Source organism: Lycorma delicatula, chromosome 10, assembly GCF_047948215.1.
Source record: "Lycorma delicatula isolate Av1 chromosome 10, ASM4794821v1, whole genome shotgun sequence".
Lineage (NCBI taxonomy): Eukaryota > Metazoa > Arthropoda > Insecta > Hemiptera > Fulgoridae > Lycorma > Lycorma delicatula.
Genome location: NC_134464.1, coordinates 53,686,587 through 53,707,034, shown reverse-complemented (window position 1 = coordinate 53,707,034; position 20,448 = coordinate 53,686,587). Strand labels below are relative to the sequence as shown.

At 29.5% G+C, this 20,448-nt stretch overlaps 1 protein-coding gene across 1 annotated transcript in view; it reads right to left on the bottom strand.

The window, feature by feature from the left end:
- The window catches only part of LOC142331517 (uncharacterized), a 39,247-nt gene extending 19,536 nt beyond the window's left edge, over positions 1-19,711 (bottom strand). Inside the window, exon 1 of the mRNA XM_075377487.1 lies at positions 19,382-19,711. The gene's annotated coding sequence lies outside the window, so the exon portion shown is untranslated. The remainder of the gene's footprint in view (positions 1-19,381) is intronic.
- Positions 19,712-20,448: the final 737 nt, after the last annotated feature.

Sequence of the window (20,448 nt, the reverse complement as noted above, 5' to 3'; positions counted from 1 at the left end):
TATAAAAGTAACTGCCTTTACTAGGACTTGAACGCTAGAATTCTCCACTTTTGAATAACTGAACAAAATAATTTTACAAAATAAAAGGGTTTAGATGATAAGAACAAATGAGAACAACAAAAAAATGCTATTCGTTAACGCAATATCATGTAAATTATGAATTAATACATTATGATTTTAGAAAACAGTTGATAGATGTCTTAATAGTAATCTCGCTTATTTAATATTCGTATGAACCCAGAAAAAAAAACTTGTGTCACGTTTAGCGAAATTTATTAAGAAAATGATTTTGATCATACCGGGTGAGCCACTTAAAAGCAAACCGTGACGAATTGAACAGCAATTATTTGAGGTCACTCTTTTAATGCTGCAACCGTCGCTGGAATCATAATCGGTTATGTATGTTGCTACTCTCGTCTATTGTTTTCAATTGTAAACTGTTCATGTTTCAGTGCAGACTAGTTTCATTCTTTGCAGTTATATTTTTGTAAAATGTTTTATTCGATCTAGGAAATAGTGCTATAGTACGTTGCAAAATCCATCAACGATACATTAATTCAAAATGTAAAAATAAAGCGATTGCTGAAATAAAATTCGATAGACCAGGATAGGATTTTAAGATTACATCATTCATATAGTATGCGATAACGCAAACTAACCAATCGATATCGGTGTTTGGAAGCGAGAGATAAAATATCACGTTGTAGATACCTTTCCTTCTGTTTTTATTCCAATTTATCTGCATGAAAACCATTTAATGGTATACAAATTGAAACAATACAACTAATTGTTTACGGGTTTTTTTTAGTGATTTTGGTAGAAAATGGTAATTTTTTTTCGTTAAAGCATAATTACAAAACAAATTGTGATAATAATTACAAGTAATAATTAATTAATTTGAGTTTCTTCGTACATAAATTTAAAGAAAAATAAGTATGAAAAAAACTGAAAATTGAAAAAAATTTATCACAATTCTTGTGACTCTTGTTTTTGGGAAGTCCTGTATTCTATTTTCCTTGCTATAGCTGTATTGCTGCTCCAGCAGCTCAGCTATAAATAATAGCTATCGGCTAAAAAATATTGGGAATCTGGCTTATTGTAATTATAGAAATTTCAAGACCCCCTTAGTAAAAAAATCTCCGGAAGATGTATATTTATGAGTTGGATTGTATTTTGATTACTATCTCCGAATCGGCTCAACATAAAACCTTCGAAATTGCTCAAAAAAATTTTATATGGAGCATTAATGCCTTTAAGTTTTGGACACAATCAAAAAAATGGGTAGGAATATTTTTCATCAATTTGAATTGACCTTTTGGGTAGTGGTAGTGGAAAATTGAACTGTTATAAGATGAAAATGCTTATTAAGTTAGAGAAAATTCCATAAATTTTAAGTCGATCGGATTTAGGAGGAGGAAGGATATTCAACATAATTACTAAAAATCATTTTTCTTCATATATAGAAATAACCACAAAAGTTGAAATTTTGCACAAATATTTGGCGCTTTATATATACTATATATCCAATCTTTAGCTAGATTTTCGACTGCATCAGACAAAGGAGAATCTTGGCACCCGTATTTTTTACTTATTTGTACGAAGTAAAGGAAGTATTGTGATCGCGAAAAATTTCGGTCTTCAAATTTCAACGGAAATATCCATTTTGACTATCCCTAAATATATTTTCTCTAGTTTCGGTGTAACGTCTGTACGTACGTATTTATGTATGTTTGTATCTCGCGTAACTCAAAAACGATTAGCCGTAGGATGTTGAAATTTTGGATTTGGGACTGCTGTAACATCTAGTTGTGCACCTCCCTTTTTGATTGCAATCGACTGAACCAAAAATGTCAAAAAAAGGTCAATATCCAAGAAATTTTAATTTTGTACTTTTTCTTAACTGCAGTAATAAGCTCCCTCATTGAAAGCTTTTCGATGATGTATCATAAGTGGTACTTATTTTCATTGGTTCCAGAGTTATAGCCAAATAAAATTTTAATTAATGAAATATTTGGAAGAGAAAGGCTCCTTTTCCCTTTGGATTCGAATCAGATTTCATCTCCTTTTTCTTCACTTTTTTTAAAAATAAAGATACTGATTTATTAATTATTAATCTCTGACAGTAAAATGTTTTACGATAAATAATAATTCAATAATAACAATAAAAAAAATACGAAAAAATCAGAAGTTATTAATGATATAAAATTTTATATACTTTTCATTTTAAAAAAATGTGTATAAGTAATTTAATAGGCGTACAAGGAAATAGTCATGTGATGTCCAATCTGATTTTTTTATTTTTAATAAATTATAATTTTTATTAGCGTTGTTAATTAGCGTTGCACCAAATCGGGACGACTTATTAAAGTACATAAATATTGTAATAAATATTATTTTAACCCTCAAAAAACAAGAAGGCTGAATGAGACCCGTACTTAAAATATCAATTTTTAAAAACTTACATTTTCAAGATTGGAAATCCCACTGTATTTGGTACCAATGTAGACAACGTGGGGATTTTTTTTAAAGAATTGGCTCCAATTAAATTGGATTTTAAAGAATTGGGTCCGAATTAAAAATTTAAAACATATTTTTTATAATTTCTGATATTAACTTTTAAGTTTTTTCTACTTTTTTAAGTTTTGACATTATTAAAAATGTTACGTGAGGTAGCTTTTGAACAAGAAGGTTAAATGCAACCCAAATACGAGTATTTTGGCAATTACATTCTAAATATAGTACAATTTTTTGGATAAAAAGTGTCATTTGGTCAACCGGATCAAGTAAAACTCAAAATGTTTTACTAAGAATTTGATTTTTTTTAAAATTATATTTCAGATTTTTTAAGGTGATAACGTCATTTGATAACGGAGATCAAATCGAATCCAAATTTCTTTAATGAACATTTTCATTATTTTCGGAATTTTCTTTTAAATATTGCATAATTAAGTTGTTAAATTTAAAACCCATATGGAATATTTTAAATAAAAATCTGTCAAGGATAAAAACAGAATAATTATGCAACAGTCTACCGCCTTATTTTAGTAAAATACAATTAAACGACCAATTTATTTTATTTTTGACCTGTTTTAGCCTTCTGTACCCCACTGTTAGGTGTTGCATCAGAGTATAAGATTAAATGGAAATTTTTTTAGAGGGTGAAAAATTCCATGCCTGACCAGGACTCGAACCCGGAACTTCCGAATGAAAGGCTGAGACGCTACCACTCGCGCCACGGAAGCCGGCTTTATTTTTAAATTACCAGAAAAAATAAAATTCTTTTCATTTCAGAAAATTTATTTAATTTTTATAGATATTAGCTATTCTATAATCGATACTTTATGAAGAGGAAGTTTAGTTGAAAATAATAATATGCATAATTTTTAGTGGGATAGATGATATATTATTAAATATTCTTAAACAAAAATTTAATTAAAAAAAAAAAAGGATTTACATTTATTCTTCATTAGTTTTTCTAAGGTAAAGATTATTCAAAATGAATAATAATTTAAATCTTACAATAATTAAAATTAAAAGATTATTTTCGTCTTTATTCAAGTTAAATAAATAAACATATCGAGTAATAAATATAGTATCAACTCGTTAAATAAGAATCTGACTTGGAAATTTTGTTGAATTCTCATACATATTCCTTTACAACTTAAAGTAAAAGCCAAAAATTAAAATATTTTACTACCGCAACTTAATAACAGAGATATATTTTCAAACTTATTTTTTCTTTTTATTTCTTTTTAAATATATATTTTCCTCCTTAAAAAAAATATTAAGTAAAAAAAAAGTAAAAATTAGTAGAATATTAATTAAACGATTGTATAATGAATCCTTTTTATTTAATGCAACCTTATGTTTTTTTACAATCAGTATTAGAATTTTTAGTAGTCTAATCTTAAAAGAGCTATAAACGATTTTGGTGACATTTTCTGTTATTTATATACAGCTTAAAATGTATCTCTGATCAATTTTGTTGTCAAGAATCATAATTATTCTTAGGAATTTACTCTTTTTTTTATTGTTTAAGTAAAGAATAGTAAAAAAGATCCAAAACTTTTTAAATACTGAAAAATGTATTCAGTTTTTTTTAATAATAAACGTAGTTAAAAAATGCCATACTCAATATCTGTCTGGTTGATCTAACGGTAAACTTGTCGCCTCAAATCAATTTTTTTTAACAGCTTATTTCCGAGTCAGAGATTCTGACGTTTAAATCCTAATAAAGATAACTTAATTTTTTTTAATTTAAATATTTTAGACAGTGGATACCGGCTATTTTGATGATTGGGGTTCAATTAACCACACATCTTAAGAATGGTCGGTCTGAGTCTGTACAAAAGAACACCTCGTTTATATGTAATTATATTATCCCCATCTCATTGGGCCATCGGGTTGTTTATTGTTCATAAGTTCAACGTACACATTAAATTTTGTTTGTTTTCTGAAGAGGGTGGCAAAGTGAATGGAATGCTATCAACAATAAAAACATTTCATCTAGTTAGGAACACTGCGTCACCGTGGAGCTCTTCATGCAGGAAGACCCGTCGAGAAGAGGTTATTATTTCCCGTCTGCGAATAGGGAACACTAATTTTATTCATGGAAACCTCATGAATCAGATGTGTTCGCTGCGACTGCTTACTAACAGTACACTACATCTTTATGAACTCCTTATTCGGCACAGCGTCGGAATTTTAAATTAGGAACTAACATCAGAAACATTTTAGGAAGCAATATAACGATTTTATCGAATGTTTATTTCTTAAGAACCTGCGTTGTATAGGAATATTTAATAATTACTTTAATGTGTGTTTTTAGTGTTATTATTTTTATTATTTTATGTGTGTTTACTATTTTGCCTTTGTTATTATGATTTTTGATTTTTATTTTTTATTTTTATTACTGTTATTTAGTTCATATGTCCGTGATATTTAGGGTTTGTGTTGTTGCAATAGTTTGTTTATTGTAGAAGCATTGCTGTCGGGCACTAATAACGAATCTTCGTAATGCGCTCCAAACGAAAAAAAAACATTTTTTCGTCATTAACTATAATTAATCAAATGATAATAATAATAACAATAATAATCAATTATTATTTGATTGGTTCGATGCTAATCACCATAACTTTCTGCTGCGTAAAACTTTTTTGCATTCAGAATATTTACACATACGTCTTGGACACCAGTTACATACGAGTATATATTACTTTTCTACAAACAAATTAAAAAAAAAAAATCCTTGATATTTTAATATATGACTCATCAAATTAGTTAAATCTTTACACAAGATTTATTGCTATGGTTCATCGTAATTGCTATGGTTTTTATCATAATTAGTTGTTGAATTATAAAAACAAAAAAAAAGTCCCTTTCGGCACACCGGAAAGAGGAGATAGATTTCACCGGTGCTAAATAGGAGATAAAAAAGATTTCCACCTTAAAGTTAAGAAAAACTTTAAATTTACTCAATACGACAATGGTTGCATGTGAAAAAAGTATCACATGTTTAGCATACGACAGGCCCCTTCTACTTGTAATTGCCAACATTTTGGTCATCCCTTGCCGTAAGGGTTGATCATATCAAAAATCGTTACAGACAAAAGTTGTACATAATGTTTAGAGGACTAACGACCACTTTAAACCGATTCGATATTGTCCCTATTTTTTGTCTTCGAAACCCCATTTTTTCTAACCACCTGGGCCAATGGTTGGTTATATCAAAAAACTTTACTTAAATAAAATTTAGGCTCTTATCTAAAGAAGAGTAGGAATTTTAAATGAATTCGATATTTTACTTCATAAGAAACTTATAGCGATGTTTTTTTTTTCGAAAAGCACCCCCATGGTCCGATTTTTGCCATTAACGAACTCAACCGAGATTTTGGGTCGTTATATTTTATGTATCAATTTGAAAGTGATTGGCACAAAATTTCGGCAGTTATCAAGTCCACAAGAAAGTGAAAAAATATATATATAAATATATATATACAAATAAGCTATTGAACTGACAGCGATTTTGGGATCTGGGGGAATGTGAAACGCGAAGATACGTCGAAATTTTCCGGAAATCGAATTATGGTACCCATTACAATAGGTAGCTTTCTTATGAAATCTACCTAAAAAAAAAAATGACATGCATCGAGGGGTTTCATTGAAATCCCTCAAAGAACTGTATATGTATATGTCGCAGGGAAATGATGAAAACGGAGATTTGATCAAATCCCTTAGGTAGATGATCAATTCACGGAAGATGTTCAAATTACAACTCTGTGGGGTAATTTCCCTAAAGAAAGTAAGTGATTTGATCAAATCCCTTAACTGTTTTAGTGAAAAGAAGAAATAATATAATTAATTTTGTTTAAAGTTTAAAATTAAGTTAAGTTAGTTTTGTTTAAAGTTAATTTTGTAATTAACTTTATAGAAAAAATCAACCACAGAAAATTAACGAGAAGTAATTATTGATATAAAAAAAATCAAAATTAATTATAAACAACATTAATAAATAATACAAATTAAAAAAATTAAATTAATAAATAATACAAAATTAACTTAAAACTAAACTAAACTTTAAACAAAATTAACTTTTACAAAATTAATTATATTATATCATCTTTTCACTAAAACCACCCCACACAGAGTTGTAATATTAACATCTTCCGTGAATTGATTTGATCAAATCCTCCGTTTTTATCATCTCCCGGCGACATATACATACGATTATACAGTATACATAAATTTATAATAAATATTAATAAGTACATATAAATATGAGTGTAGAAACATTGATAAAGTTCAAAACATAAAAAACAAAGAAAACGCTAGAAAATATTCTTATTAATCACACAAAGAGCAATTAAAACAGAAACAATAAAATAAATTAAAGAAGCAACAAGAGTAAGTGGCGAAACGAAATGAAGAATTTTAACGATGTACAACGCAGGGTAGCTGATTCACCTCAAATCTCAGTGAATTTACAAATCTAGCATATGTAGTTGCTTTAGGCACTTTAAATCCTTACTATTATCCAGGAGGTTAATCGCGAGTCAGTTCACACGTTTGTTCAGTCTCATTTTGTAATCGCCGTATCTCCTCTCAAACGATTAGTAATCCCAGATTAATCGTGTATTTCTGTTTTTCTCCGTTTTTAATGTTATTTTAGAATACTTTAAATTAATTATAATGAATTAAAATCTACAGAATTCTGATAGTAACAACCGATCATTATCCTATGGGAAATAGAAGGTCTGTATAAGAAGAAACAGAAGGAACTGTATACCGCTACATCAAATGGTCAGCAACAGATTTTTTAACACACGACGTCACATTAACGTAAGATTTATTTTTAAGAATATAACAAAAATAAAAATAGAAGATAAAATAATAGCTGACGCGGATTTTTAGGGATCGTAAAAGTTCATCGCAAACTTACAATTTTTTTTTCCTTTACATCATCTTCTCAACAACTTTTTTTTTCCTTTTACTACTAGTATTACTATTATTATAGTTCATTTAATCGCTCATTCGTCTCTTTTTCCCCTCTTACAATACAGACCTTTTCTTTATCAAATACATAAGATCAGATAATAAATCAGTTCTAACTGTTCTTTTATTATTTCCATTCCCTTTTTTTCTTTAAAAAATAAAAAATTGATATTTTTTATTACTTTCCTCAAAACAATAAAATTTAAAGAATGTCTATTCTTTTTCAATAAAAATAATAAATGAGTTTTTTTTAACTACACGGTTCATTAGTTTAAGTGATACCTCTACATTTTTTTAAATTTTTATTAACAATGTTTTATTTTTAGCACTTGTTAAACTAATAGAAGTTACTATATATTTTTAATTAGGTGTTTATCTTTGAAAAATCAACATTTCCTGTTGATTTTTCTACTTTGAAAAAATAATAAAAGATTATTTATTATAAAAAACAAAAATTATGTATTTGATCTTTTATCAAATTAAAAGCCAAAGTTATGCATTTCACTTGACACCTACTTGAATCAACTCCCAGATTATTTTTCCTAGATGTCATTCTTCAAAATTATTAATTTTCTCATCGTCCATGTGCAATTCAAGTTTTCCAATAGTACGAACTGTTACAATTATATTTATTTCAAATAACAGAGATACTAATCCGCAATTTAAGTTCGTAATAGTTTTTCTGTTTAATGTTATTTCAACTTCTGAAGATTAAGCTTGGCATTGTTCCGGGAGAGAAATAATTCCAGATCTAAATTTTCATATTACTCTTTCCTTATTACAATATTTAATTTCTAAAAACTTTTGAGCTGCTATGGAGAAAAACCATCTGTTCTTATTTAATTCTTCAATAAGATTATTTTTTGTTATAATTTTTTTAAACATTATACTGATCCCCGGCCACCACACCATTCCCGACGATCCAAGCCTTGATAGGCTTTATAATTCTGGACCCCGCTGACCGATTTTTTCAAACTTGGTAAGCAGGTACTAGCTTCGGAAGTAAAAAATTTATAAAATGTTTCCAAAATTGATAAAAAGGATGTGGGTGTTTTGTGTGACATAAAATTTAAAATCTTTACTGGAGCAATTTAGCAAAATGTTTTGAAGATTTATTTATCGAGACTGTAAATTACCAAAAATGTTTATTTAATATTCATCACCAATCGCAAAAAAATGACTTCACATTTTTTTCCTTTTTTTATCAATATCTTGCTTAAAAAACCGAGTAAACGGTAGTTTTTGCTATTATTTAAATTTTATCAATAGGACTTTAAACCATTATACCTTCGATTTGCCCATCGCACTCAAACAGTCTATGCTTTAAAAAAATATTTTTTTCGCTTTTATCCCACCAAGCTGATTCTAGGGGTAAACGTCATCGCAAATCATTTGTTTAACGGCTAATTTTCGAAGTCGAAGGTTCTCAGATTGAAATCCTAGTAAAGGTCGGTTGCATTTATACGGATTTAAATGCTTGACAGTGGATAACGGTGTACTTTGGTGATTGGGATTTGATTAACCACACATCTCAAGAATGGACGGCCTGAGTCTGTAGATGGCTACACTTCACGTATATGTCATACATATCATTCTCAACTCAATGCGTCATGGAGGAGGGGTTGCTTATTGTTCACTTTCTTTCTTTTTCCTGTTTTGCTTCCGGTAATTACCGTTCAGATAAATACTTCAGAGGATGATATGTATGAGTGTAAATGAAGTGTAGTCTTGTACAGTCTCAGTCCGACCATTCCTGAGATGTGTGGTTAATTGAAACCCAACCACCAGAATACACCGGTGTCCACAAATTAGTATTCAAATCCGTGTAAAAATAACAGACTTTACTAGGATGCTTATTGTTCACTAGTTGAACCGATTACAACATACACATAAGGAAATATAACATTTTTTGAACATTTATAAAATCCATTTTAAATCGTCTCGCAAGTTAGCCAATGAATTTAAAATGTAAAAATCTTAATTCTTTTACTCTTTAGTTTATTTTCTCCAACCAATTTTTCAGGTACTGCCGGGTCTGGGTGGGCGTGTGTGTGTGTATGTGTTGTTGCACTATCATTCGGCTGGCTGTTTAGAAACTTTTAAATATTAATTATTCGAATTGTCTGTATTACAATTGGCGTTTAAATCATGAAAACATAAATTCCAACCAAATTACACTTAGAGAAAAAAAAATTGTTAGCTGGAAATGGTAAAGAGGTTTATAATAAACGTAAAAAAAATAAATGCGTGATCGGAAGTGGTGGAGGGTTAAAAAGAAATTTCCAACACAAAATTTGTAGATCATTGAAAAATTTACAATTTTTGTAGAGGTCACTTTTTAACATAACCTCAAAATTTACAAGAAAAATGCGAAAAAACGTCTTTTTTTCGTTTTTTATTTTTCATTTCCGCAAAAGTTTTGAAGAAACTCTGTGAAAGTATACACCTTTATGTATCTTAAATAACCACAATTTTTTTTGACGTCAACTTTCGCCTCAAATCGCAATAATACCATTTTTCACCCCTTTTCAACTACTCAAATTAACCCTCCACCTACCCCCAATCAAGCATATACTTTTTTTACGTTTATTATAAGCCACTTTACCATTTCCAATTATAGAAGTCCAGGTAACAATTTTTTCCCCTCTAAATGAGTTATTTCGATCGGTCTGTAATTAAGACTTAAAATTTATTCATGTAATGGCCTATTAATATTGCTGATAGAATTTACGAAGAAAATCTAATTTATATTCTAATCAGTACACCTCCAGCTTACCTTAATGTAATTTCATATCGTAATGGGTCTTATTTCAAAAGTGGAGACATTTCTTAATTTTCATTTTTTGAATTCCTAACATCGTTATACAAATTACTTATGGATTGAGTAATAATATGTAACATTAAATTGTTTACCGTATATGTCGTTAGTAGTTTTACATTTCAATCTGTCTTATCATATTTATATCATTAGCTGTAAATTTTACTCATTTCCATTTATATTGGCGGTTTTCCCACCGACTGTCGGTAGCGTCTACTTACTTGCCTTTTCACACCGACTATGACCCAACTCTCCTACTCCGCGTGACCGTGTACAAGCGCTGCGAAAACAGTGCCGTGTACGTGTCTTATAACTGTGACTAGGAATGATTCACTTGACACTCTCTCTGCCTGGGTGTGTGTGTTCTATTGTTAAAAAATGTCTAGTTTCACCTGATTTACAAATTAAGAGTAAAAACATAGTTTATAATATTTATTGTTATTTTTAAAGTTTAAAAACATCCAGTGATAGTTTACGTATTTTGCCAACGTTCAATAAGCTACAGCACATGCTTGTATTTCTCTCTTAACTGTTGAACGAATTAATTACTGCAAAGGGTAATGAGAGCGCCACAAAGTAAAACACACGTTGCAAGAGGAAATTAATTACGGCGGTAGCGTATTCACTTTAAGGAAAATTTTTAAGGATCTAGGATTTCATTCAAAAACTGTTACGGTGGTAGATAGTTTTTAATGGAAAGGCAGGCAAGATATTGTTTCATTACGAGAGGTAATCCATCAAAAAATGTACAATATTCGAAATAAGAAAATCCTCACCCTGTTATTTATTTGGATGAAACTTTGGTAAATCAAAACCACTCGAAAAATTATATTTGCCAAAATTTGTCAAGTACACGCTTGAAGGTTCCTGTCTGTAAAGGTTGCCGTTTAATTTTGTGTCATGCTGGATCGGCCAAGTATGGTTTATTAATAATGCCAAACTATACAACGAGGTTTACAGCAAGTATGGGTCACGGAGTACAACGCCTTCCACCATACCACTGTCAATTTAACCCAATTGAACTTCTGCGGGCTTAGATTAAGAGATGTTACTGATAGAAACAATAATTTTATAATGAAAGGTATTAAAGTGGTTCTGAATGATGCACTGAACGGTAACCAGTGACGATTGGGTTAGATGAGTTAGTCATGCTGAAAAACTTCAGGAAGACGATTATGTGAAACAAGGGCTGCAAAAATAAAATTAAATCTCCGTGACGACGAAGGTAGTGAGCCTGACGATTTGTCGAAGTTACTTTTTTTTATTTTAAGGTTGCAAAATAAATTTGTATATTTTACTTAAATTTTGTGGAAAAAGTGTTTACTTTTTTCTGTTTTTCATATACAGAACCGTTTGTACATCAGTAACATTAATATTATTGAATGTAATGTAAATTTAAGTGATCATTTATTTAACCACCTTTCAGTGAGTGTGAGTGGTCAACATCGCAGTTCCGAAGATTTACATCGAAATTTCCTGATATAAAACAAAACTGTTTTGACTTATCAGTAATTTACTAAACTTATAAAAGTTCTTTAGAATTCTTATTTTACTTGAATTATTTTTAGAACAGGCCAATAAGAAATAAAGTTTGATTAATGTTTTCTTATCGTAACTGCTTTCTGGTTGGTTTATCGTTCACGCTATGAAAATATTACATGTGTATCTTTTACAATCCTACATTAAAATTAAACCTACAGTAGTATTCATCAAAAACTTACATGGAATAATCACATAGTATAACCAAAAATAAACAAAAAAAATTCGTAATTACAAAATTAGGTAAATAGAAAAATAAACATTGAAAATTATTATTGTAAAAATAATAATGATTATGTTACTTAGATCAGATTATTTTATTGTAACATATTTTTGTACAAAATACAAATATTTTAGCCTTCTCTTAATCCTTAGAAGACTACAAGGTCAATAAACAGTTTTGAAATGTATAAATTTTGGGTTGATGAACGTTTCAGTTTCTCCTTTGTTAGAAGGAACCCATACAATGTAGAGGATAGGAGTTTGTCTCACAATTTGGTCTTGTTAATAGCAACACTAGAAAATACACTTCCTGTTGCAACAGAAGAATGTGGTAAGCAGAGCACTGCCTTCAAAAATTTTGTAAAATTTGGGATGTTCACAGATAACTCTGTGAACTTTGCTAACTGCCATTCCCTGCCTAAATCTTCATAAACACTTCCTGCAATTACATTAGGTGAATCAGTTAATGATTCTCTTGATACTAACAGTTCTTTTGCAATTTTCTGGGCTCAACATAGACAGATTCTTAAAAGAGGATTGCAAAAATTTACCCTCTTCAAAACCTGTTTGCAGAATCCAACAGGATGACACTTGACTTAAAATTCCTTGTTTTTTCAATTTATTCAGTGTTCTTCAGCTGCAGTATAAGCCTACAATCTAACTTCTAAATATAATTCTCAATATCTAAGAAAGAAGTGTTTATTATCTGCAAGAATTAAGAGCAACTGGTGAAGCCTATATGAAGTACCCTGATACACGTGTGTCATGTGGTAGGAAAATTGCAACGAATAAAAAATATCCTTTTACGACAGGATTTTGGAAAGCATGTAAAGTTGACTAGGCTTGCTCTATTCCATCTTCTACAACACAAAAATTAAAATAAGACAGTAATGCATTCCACTGTTCTACAATCCTTTGAACATCATTCATAGACAACCATTGTATTTCAGCTAAAGTTATGACCTTTAAGATTCAATAAATATTGGATCGCTTTAAATTTTTCTTATCTTTTTGGTTTCTTTTGAATGAAATTGGATATGACACTACAGAGCTCTTCAAAAGCATTTGGAAGGTATTAACAGTGCAAACTTCTGAAGTTTACAAACTAAAGCTGTGATAAATGCAACTAGATATATATATAAATGTTCATTCAACTCTTTAAGCCTAGCTTGAATTCCTATATGCTGTCCCATCATCACAGAGGCATTATAAGCGGTAAATCCTAACAAGTTTGTGAATGGTACTAATTTTTCAAGCAGCAAAATAATTGCTTTTAACAAAAATGAACTACTAACTTTATGTTGGTGATGCTTAGGAATGAGTCTTCTACCATTTTTGAATCATCATAATGCCAAATAGAAACGGTTAATAATTTTGTAAAAGAATTGATTCATCAAAAAGAATTTTTCTTTAGTTTTTCTGATAGATATTTCTAGCATCAACCATTAAAGCAGTACTTATTAAACATGGAATGCAATAATTAAAATATTAAATGTGGTTAAAAATTGTAAAAATTTAAAAGCACCAACAATAGTAAAGAAAGCTACCCCTAACTTTAAATACCATTTAAATGTAAAAAAAAAGGGTCCAAACTTACAAAATAATTAACTGATGGTAGTGTATTCATTAATACTAAAGGAAGATTGTGCTCTATAATTCTGCTTCAGTAACTTTATTATGTAATGAGGAACAGATGCCGTCAATAGAATGGTGGCTATACTAGAGATGATGATTATACATTCTACATTTACTTTATACTAAGGGGTGTTTGCATGTCTAAGAATAAGGCTTCCGTTACTGTTAATTTTGGTATTACGGTATTTACAATACAGCATTTGTTTTTTGTTATCACTAGGCTGAATTCAAGATTTTAATAGGGTTCATCAAACCAAGCACTACTAAACTTTTGTTCTTTAGCTGAGATAGGTGAACTAGTATCTGAGAGTGAATCATTACTATTTACATATTTAGTCACATTACTGCCCTGTGTGTCAAGCAACTCTTTCAGCTAGATGATCACCAACTCTTTGAAATTACAAATATAAACTATATTTTTTTGTGTTTTTTCCAGCCTCATTATACTGTATATGAATTTTTTATACACACAATACAACACTTACCACTAAAAATAATTAGTAATACTATAGAAGTAGTCCATCACACTACATATGCAACCCAAACACAGAACATAATGAAATGAAATGAGCTTGTGAGCGTGAGCTAGCATGAAAAACTTTAAGTTTGGCAATTCCCCTGGCAGGGTTCATACAGTGATGATTAAAATTTACATGATAATCAAGTCGTTAGGAAATAATTTTGCTAATTAAATTTTACTTGTGTTTAGTCAATAAATGACATTTGATTTTTATAAATATAATGCCTCTGAAAAAAGGTACTAGATTTTTATAAAAAATACTGAACTACTAAAATTTTTCATAATTATTCATACAGCTCATGTAAAAATTAAAAAAATAACAGAAATAGTCAATGGACTAATAATGAAGCTAATAAAAGACTTAACATTAAAAGAAAGGCTATTTGCATTTGCACTTTAAGAGAGTGTACGAAGCTTCAGCTGACAGGACTTAAAGTCATTAGGTTCAATGTTCAGCCACCACATCTGAAATAAATACCACAAATGACCTACACTTATTATACACTGGCTGTCAAGGTCTCAGTGACTTCAGGTAGAGGTAGAGCATCTGACTTGCATCCACATAACCCATCATCAAGTGAATGAAAAAGATATTGGTAGTAAGTACGACAATCTACCAGTGAAAAAAGCAGTAAGAGGCAATAGCTTCAAAATTAGTTCCAGAGAGCACATGCTCATTATTGGTTTAGAGTAACTTTACCTAGGATGGAAACACCAAAAATAACAATTTTTTTTTACCGTATTTAACTAAACTACCTAAGTCATAGTTCATAAATGAATTTTTATCACTCTCCTTCTGCTTTGAACTTAAATAAAAGTACCAACAAATACATATGCATACCAAAAATATATTTTATCTGAGCCAGACTTCTAGAAGTAATAAATTATTTAACATTTATGTTTCTATCAATAATGGTTTTCCTATGTTTTAATCAGATTCAAGGATATGTGGTGATATCTTGATTACATGGTATCTGAGCGGAGGTTAGTTTGTACATTGCTAAATTCATTTTGAGATAATTTCTGCATATACTTTCTAGATGGATTAAATAACAATATTAAACTTCATGCATAACTTTTACTTTTTAAATAAGATTTTAATAAAATCAACTATAAAGAAAAATAATATAGAAAAATATAGTACTATTCAAAAGTTTTTTACATTCCTAAAGTGTACATTGCAATCTGTTCATCTAATAAACAATAAGCAACCCCCCCATGGGCCAATTATATGAGGATGATATAAGTGACATGTAAATGAAGTGTAGTATTGTACCAGTCTCAGACCTACCAATCCTAAGATATGTGGTTAATTGAACTCTAACCACCAAAGTACACCTGTATCCACTATCTAGTATAAAATCAACTAGCTTTTACCAAGATTCTAATCTCAGAACCTTCGACTTCAAAAATCAGCTGTTAAACAACTGATCTGCGACTGGAAGTTAACCACAAGACTAGTCAGGTGGGCTAACACTACAAAAATGTAATGATAAAATTAAATCTAAATAATTTTAACTTCCCCAGCATGCATGAAAGCCAATTTCTGGCTTATTATGCAAATTCTAGTAAGGAAATACTGTTTCCATATACTACCACACGTAGAGCTTACATCCAATTTAGTACCAAAAAAGAAGCACCAAATTACAAAAAAAGAAACACCAGAAGTACCAAAAAGATGCACCAGAAGTACCAAAAAAGATGGCTATTGAATCTTCTTAGAAATTGTATTGGCCACAAATATTTGTGAGTGGTTTCCAATCTCTTTCCATGGTTCCTACCTCTTCAAGAGAATGATCAGGAGTAGATTGGAGTAGTTAAAAGTCTTACCCAGGACCAATTAATGTAATCAATGTCAATATAACTTAATATATTTATAAAAATTAAAGGCTATAGTTGCATACGATGCATACCCTTTCTCTACCCAATTTCACCCTTAGTATCCCTTCATTCTAATATCATAACATGTATACAAAAAATAAAACCTGTAAGAAAATATACTACTAAACTGGGTATTTGATTCTATGAGATCAACCTGTCACTAGAATTAAAAATGGTTAATTAAAAAGGGTACGTAGTATAGGCTACCTAAGAATAAGAATTTCCAGAAAACTCAAATTAAAAATTTATTTACTCTAAAATACGACAGGCCCATATATCGGATCATCATCTTCTTTCTTTCTCTTCATAGTACTACATTTTTTAACTGCATGAAATAGTCCTTTACTTATTCTTGCTCTGTTAATTTCTTTGAGGATATTTAGTGCACTATGACTGGGTTCAATTACTAAGTGTTTATATAAACATAATTTCCTAAGCAACATCATTAAAAGACAAGACAGCATCATATACTAAACTTTGAGTGCATCAAGTCCAATGAAAGCAATTTGGGAAGTCTATTTCAGATGACACTATTGAAAGATTCCTAAGGATTTTGGGTACTGCCATAGAAACCTTTTATGGAAATTTTCACATCTGATAGACTTTCAAAGTTCGATTTTATAACTTAAGCTACAGCTGGCGGTAAATAGTGTTTTTATTGTTCATCTGTGATTTTGGATCGACTGAATTTGCACTAGAAATTTTTCCCAACAGCAATTTTTCTGCAGTCTTTGATAAATGGATACTTTATTTAAAGCATTTCTTCACATTTTTTCTAAATTGAATAAAAAGACTAAAATAATTCTGCAAGTTATTCTTTAAGCAACCGTCTCAAATGAGATCCCATTCACTTTTGTATGTGCTCAATATATTCCAGCTTTACAATGGGAACATAATCAATGTACAGCTTTCTTTTGAGTACCTAAATGAAGGCTTTGCAATCGCTACCACTATCACCCAAGTACTTTGTATACCTATTATTATTATTACTCACAATCATCAAATATGGCCACTGCACTAGCAACTTCCTTTCGGCCACTAACTCCAGTATAGTTCATCATACAACTGGTAATTTCCAGTTTTTCTTTAACATTTTTTTTAATTTTCACTCCCTTGGCAGTACTTTCTAGTATTTCAAAATCTATAACCTTACCTGTGTCAACACTGGTAGTATTTATTGAAAATTAAATATTTATTTAGTAAACTTTTTAACAGAATTATTATTCAGAAATTTTAAATGACCAAATTTGATAACATTGAAAAGGAAATTGTAAAACTGAAAACAAGAAAAAAATGATATAATTAAATCAATTTATAATATTTATGAAATGAAATTCCATAAATTCAAAAATGGAAAAACAAGATGATATAAAATCTTTTTCTAATAAACTGTTGGAAATAAATGATGAAAATTAAAAAATAGAACAAAAAAATTTAAATACTAAAAATAATAATGTAAACCAGTACTCGAGAAAGAATTGTATAAGCTATAATCCAGGATCTCCTTTAAGGAAACTTTGGCATATTTTTGTTATTTTAAATAGAGTATCATATGTAACTGGGTTTCAGTTAAATGATGTAATGACTGGCAATCATAAAATTTTTTAAAGAAATGCTGACACTTGTAGATTACATCAAATTATAGTCAAATTCAATAGTTTTTGAACTAAAATCGAGTTCAAGTTAAAGTAAAATTGTTAAACTTTCATATTGGTTGGGAGAATCAGTATAACCTTGTTTACATGAATGAATCTAAGTCTCCTGAAAAGTAATAGATCTTCAAGGTGGCCAGCCAAATGTATAGAGAAAAGTGGTGTTCCATAATGGGAAAATTTATGATCCCATAAATAAATGGCAATACATCTGAAGATAAGTTATTTTATTAAATTAAGTTATTGTTAAATTTATTGAGTTAAATCCTTAAAGGTATGTACTGAAATACCTTAATAATAATTATTAGGTAATAATTAAATACATATGTAACAAAAACATATTGTTAAATCATAAATTAGTGAATTAAGACTTAAAGGGGACTACCGAGTTCAATTATTGGTTGTTTTTCAATTCCATTTTTACTTGTGTATTATGTAGAAACAGTCAATTACTGAATTACATAATTTAAATTTTAATTACTTACAAACTTCAGAGAATCTACAACATTTTAAGTGTTAACCTACAATTTGTTTAGGAGCTTCATAGGGGTAGTATCTTTCTCTGGATAGATAGATTGATGATTTTTTCTTTTTGGTTATGGGAATGCGTGTATGGTATGAGTGTGTATGAATGCAAGTGTGAGAGATTTGTTTTGTCTGTACATTATCGATAATGCGGATACGAGTGATACCTATGGGCGTGTGAAAAAATGGTGTTTGTGGTTCTATATATTATGCAAATTCATTTTTACCAGTTACGAGAAATGAATTTTTAAATTCATGTTAATAATAATGGGAGGTATTTATAGTATATTGCTGTGCAAGAGTGATAATGATGTAAACAATAGCTTCTTAATGAGTCAGAATAAACTAGAAGATTATCTTTCTAGCTGAGATATGCATTAAGTCAGTCGATGAGGCTTCTTATAATAGGCAGACTTTTACAGGAAATATTTTATTCCTGTAAGGCCTATGGTACATCCTTTCAAGATATCTTTCTTTTTCCAACCTAAGTTCTTTAATTACCTGTCTGTTAGTGTAAGAAGTACCTGTAATCTGAATCAACTTAAAGTAGTGTTTTTTCTACTTTACAATTGTTAAGGTGGAAGCATTATATTCAGTGATGATTTAGTCTAAATGAAATAGTTGTCAATTTTAAATTTAATTTGTATCTTTTTTAACTCTGACAAGGTACAAATCAAGTATGCTGTGTTGTCTGTGTGAGAGAAAGATAACTGAAGAAAACAGTGTGTGAGTGTGAATGTAGTTTATCATTTTAATGTTTTAATTGTAATTGTTAATCTGGTATTTCTATCTATGGTCAAGCTCTTTGTAGGTAGCATATTTTCATATGCAACTACAGTAATATTTTTATCAATAACAGAGCAAATTTACTGACATATTACAACTGATTAAATATCAGTACACACTAAACAAGTGCTTTATATTTAATACAATGCATTGTGTACTATCTCTTGTCTTTTTCATGTGGTTATTATGTATTGATGTAGTTGAAATTAAATTTATTTGTTATTAATATTGTCTTGTATTTCAAATGCTCCAGTTTTTTTTTTCATTTTATTTGCGAGGAACTAATAAAATCAGTTATGAAATTGTACTTACATTCTTGAAGTTTGACATGACATAACCTAGAAATGTCACCTCAACTTATATCTAAACTAGCACAGAGTCAACATATTAACGCTTCCTTCTTTTTTCATTTATTCCTGTGCCACCTGCAGGATTTTTAAGTATATTTATTTGGATTTTCAGGCCTTTTTTGTAATTAACCAGAAAAACAAAATAAACGAATTATCAACTCAAAATTAATTGACAATCCCAGAGTGTTTACTTGAAGCTGCACTAATAACTCTAGCAATGATGACAACTGCCTTTTTAACTTAAAATATACATCCGTACAAATGTATTAAATATTACTTTAGTACTGTTCATTATTCAAAAAAAATGTTTAGTAAAATACATCGGCATGTAAATGTTCGCGCAAGGTAATCTTCGGTAATAGGAAAAAATGAAAATCAAATTGCTAAACTTTGGTGTGACTTCTAATACAAAATAAAATTTGGATATATATTGGTATTACAAGTTGTAAAAATGCTGCACTTCTAGCTGAGAAGTATTCCGTATTTTTTTATGTAAATCTATTCAAAGGATAAATTTACCTTCAATTATTTGTGATGCGTTTTACTTTCAAAAAAATAAAAATACCAAATAGGCTAGGGAAATTCAAAGCCCTTCTTTTTCCCCCAACCCAACAAGTCTCTCCCTCAATTTACAAAAATCACAGTATTGCATTTTTAAAACTAGGTTCTCCCATGAAAGTAACAAGGTGTAGCATTGCGCACAGTATTCGGCGCGCATGCGTATATGCTCGTCCCAAAATCTCATTTTCTACCGGGTTATTTGAAAATATAAGTAAGGGATTGGGACAAATGTTTTTAGTTGTACAAAAATGTTAAATACATGATAATGATTAAACGAGCTAACAATCGAATATTTATTAAATATAATAAATTTTTTTTTTTAATAATCCTTAATAAAAATAAATATTTTATAAAAGTCTATTGATTCTTAAGATTGAAATTGACTGTTAATTAAGATAAAATTCAAAATAATGAATGAAAACCTAAACAAAGAAACAGGGGACACATCTTATGAAGTGCAACGTCAAA